At 46.1% G+C, this 3246-nt stretch overlaps 2 long non-coding RNA genes across 2 annotated transcripts; both read left to right on the top strand.

The window, feature by feature from the left end:
• The first annotated feature begins 297 nt into the window (after nucleotides 1-297).
• LOC123040603 (uncharacterized) lies at nucleotides 298-1449 on the top strand. Its single transcript, XR_006418203.1, has 3 exons — nucleotides 298-364; nucleotides 816-885; nucleotides 976-1449. It is a non-coding gene; the product is annotated as an uncharacterized lncRNA (long non-coding RNA).
• Nucleotides 1450-2026: 577 nt separating this feature from the next.
• LOC123040602 (uncharacterized) lies at nucleotides 2027-3033 on the top strand. The gene is made up of 4 exons (XR_006418202.1): nucleotides 2027-2240; nucleotides 2320-2632; nucleotides 2717-2818; nucleotides 2894-3033. It is a non-coding gene; the product is annotated as an uncharacterized lncRNA (long non-coding RNA).
• Nucleotides 3034-3246: the final 213 nt, after the last annotated feature.

Below are 3246 nucleotides of genomic sequence, written 5' to 3'. Positions count from 1 at the left end.
AAAAAAAAATCACTCAGATGACCCATTTATGTGGCACCCGACAGCCAGGCGCCACACCTTACGGTGTCACGCCTCGCTCTCAGGCGCTGCACGTCTGGCTAGCGTGGCACCCCTGGAGCCCACACAGAGCCGTGCAGCGCGTGAGAGCTAGGCGCCACACATGCAATTTGTAGTGCCTAGCTCTTAGTCGCTGCACTATGGCTTAGAGGCAGCCACGCGCTGGCCCCTCCCACCCACCCCATTCCTTCCTGTTACATAAACAGCGCGACAACGGCTTCCTCTTCCCCCCTCTCAATCCTTTCTCCCAAAATCTCCAAATTTGACTATTTGGTCGGTGGATTTCTTCACTAATCCATCGTAGAAGGTATTCTCTTCCGATCACCTTCTTTCTATCCAGAAAATGTTACTTATTTTGAAGATTTGTGGAACCCTTATTTGTTTGGATTAAAAACTTGCATGTATGTTCTGAAATAGATTTGTGGGATCTAGGATTTGTAGATGATTTCTAATCATTTTGTAACCCTACTTTAGTTGATTTGTATTGACAATATATGCTTCCATAGTGAAAACTTAGATTGTTGAGATGAACCCTATACATGTGTAGATGTTTGTGTTGATGTTTTTTAGATGAGTGAGATGAAATCCTAGCTTTGTATTTACAAGAATGCTTTCGTTGCGGAACCCTACATGTTTAGATGTTTTTGAGACGAAACCATTATGGAACCCTATATTGTTTTGGATACATATGTATTTTGTGATGATTGTTGGACTGCTTTGATTGTATATCTTACATTAGTATTGTTTGAAATGTGCAGGATTGTTTGGCTTCTCGATGATTACTATGACACTCGACACCGGGCTTACTTTATGTCGGAGAAGCAGCGGGTAATAATCAAAGTGGTTTGTATTTTGAATTTTGTGTTTATTTCAAACACACATGCCCCATATGTGATATTCTGATTTGCTTGTTTGTAGGAGCTTCAACCTCTGAAGATTTGGTCTCACCTGGTCACAGCTGGTGGCATGCGCTATGATGAGCGGTACACACCGTACATCAGGGAGACAAGACTCCTCCCTTTCATTTAGCTGGTCAGCCGGTCGACGCCGAACCTCAATGCTGCAACAATCACCGCGCTTGTTGATCGGTGGAGGACAGAGACACACAATTTCCATCTTCGGACCGGAGAGATGACCGTGACACTCTAGGATATCTCTATGATCGTCGGGCTTCCTATCGAGGGGAATCCTCTCTGTATGAGTATCGATTCTGATGGGCGGCGCCAGCAGATGGAGGCCCTTATCGGTATGGCTCCTCCAGAGCCTCCAGAACCAGAAGGAGACAAGAAGAAGGAAAGAGTCGCAGTCGGTGCTCCTTTCACCTGGATTGCATGGCACTTTGGGAATTGCCCTGAGGAGGCTACCAATGAAGAGGTCCAGACATATGCTCGTGTCTACATATGGTACATTATCTCCAAGACTCTGTTTGCTGATTGCACGGGCAAGAATGCTCCATGGATGTGGCTGAAGGCGTTGACCGTCTTCGATAGCAAATGGAGTTGGGGTTTGGCGGCACTGGCTTACTTATATAAACTGGTAGGCAGTTGTTTGTTTTCACTTCATTGCTACATTATCAATGCGATATTCCTGTTAAGTCAACCATGTTATCTTTTATGTGCAGTTAGACGACGCCTCTTGTAGGATCTCAAAGGACGGATGTATTGGTGGTTGTATGCTCGTACTTTCGGTATGGAGTTGGGAGCGCTTGCCGGTTGGACGCCCGAAGCAGGTGGCGTACGAGGACTGGGGCGACAAACACGACGCAGTACGGCTCCCCACTTGGGCTTACAAGTGGGGTGTGGTACCTGAGATGACGGACGACCCCTTGCTTATGTATAAGCAGTACACGAGTGGGTTGGGCACGATTACGGCTGAGCAGGTGACACTGACATTGCATCACTCATTCTCATGCTTTTATGGAAACTCGCCATCAATGTTGCTTTGTTGTATGCTATGTTGCAGGTGGAATGGGAGCCGTATGGCGTCGGGGATATATTAGGTATCGCTCGAGAGTTCGAGCTGAATCTTATGTGCCTGAGGGATAGGTATCTTTGGCTTATGTGATGCCCACTCATATGCAACTGGGTGCTTAAGCTTCACATGCCACATCGTGTGTATCGCCAGTTTGGTTTGTTCCAGTCTCACCAGCCAGTGTGGGAGGACATGAACAGAATGCTACATGGGTAAGAGAGATGAACCTTGTGCAGTTAGCTGTGTCAGGTCCATTTCGACGATGCTAATATTCTGTTTTTTAACATGTAGGTTGGATAGGAGAAGGCAACACAAGATTAAGGACTGGGACAAACATCACAGGAAGTATGTCACATAGTTCGCGCTTAGTGTGGAGCAAGCTAACGCTGGCAAAGGATCCAAGCTTCGTGAGCACTTCCCACTCGCGTTCAACAACTACCTCACATGGTTTCTTGCAAGTACCCGCGTGGAGATATGCAAGCCGGCGTATAATGATGAGATTTTGGAAGATACCAACGTCTTTGATGATCTAACCCAGCAGCAGTAGAACGAACTTGTCAGGGAAGGCAACCGAGTCCCTTCAGCTCCAGTGATGAACTTCATGGTAAAGACATCCCCTCTGTGCTTTCCCATTTGCCCTATTCACATCTTTGCTTGCATAACACGTTTATGTCATTTCCGTTCACAGCGTACCTAGATCAAGAAAGCAGCTAATGAGAGCCATACTATTCTGGAGACAACCCCGGTTGGAAAAAGCAATAGGGAAGGTGCACTTCGAGCATTCATTAAGGTACACATCTCTTTCAATCATCCATGTTACATGTGTTTCTACGTCCAATATCTCATTCGCTTGTACATGTTGTAGCGTCGGGGCCAAAGTTTAAGGAGGTTATTGAACCTTATGAGTTGTCGTGACCCTGAATATGTATCACCTGAGCGGTCTAGGTCGGCTACACCATCAGATCCCACTTCTGACCATGGGGCTCCTTTGGAGGACGTGGGTGCGCTCACCCAAGAGGTATGCCAATAGCACATATTCATTTCTTGATGCACAACTAACTTATTCTTGACGCATGTTCTTTACCATATCGTTTGTTTTTATAATAGGTTGATGATGACATGACCTTGCAGAACTATCAAGTTCGGTCAGCATACATGTTAAAGCCTGGGAGGGGAATCAATAAATACACGCCCGAAGACTTCATTGAAAAAGCCAAG

This window comes from Triticum aestivum, chromosome 2B (genome assembly GCF_018294505.1).
Source record: "Triticum aestivum cultivar Chinese Spring chromosome 2B, IWGSC CS RefSeq v2.1, whole genome shotgun sequence".
Lineage (NCBI taxonomy): Eukaryota > Viridiplantae > Streptophyta > Magnoliopsida > Poales > Poaceae > Triticum > Triticum aestivum.
This window is presented reverse-complemented; position numbering and strand designations above follow the sequence as displayed.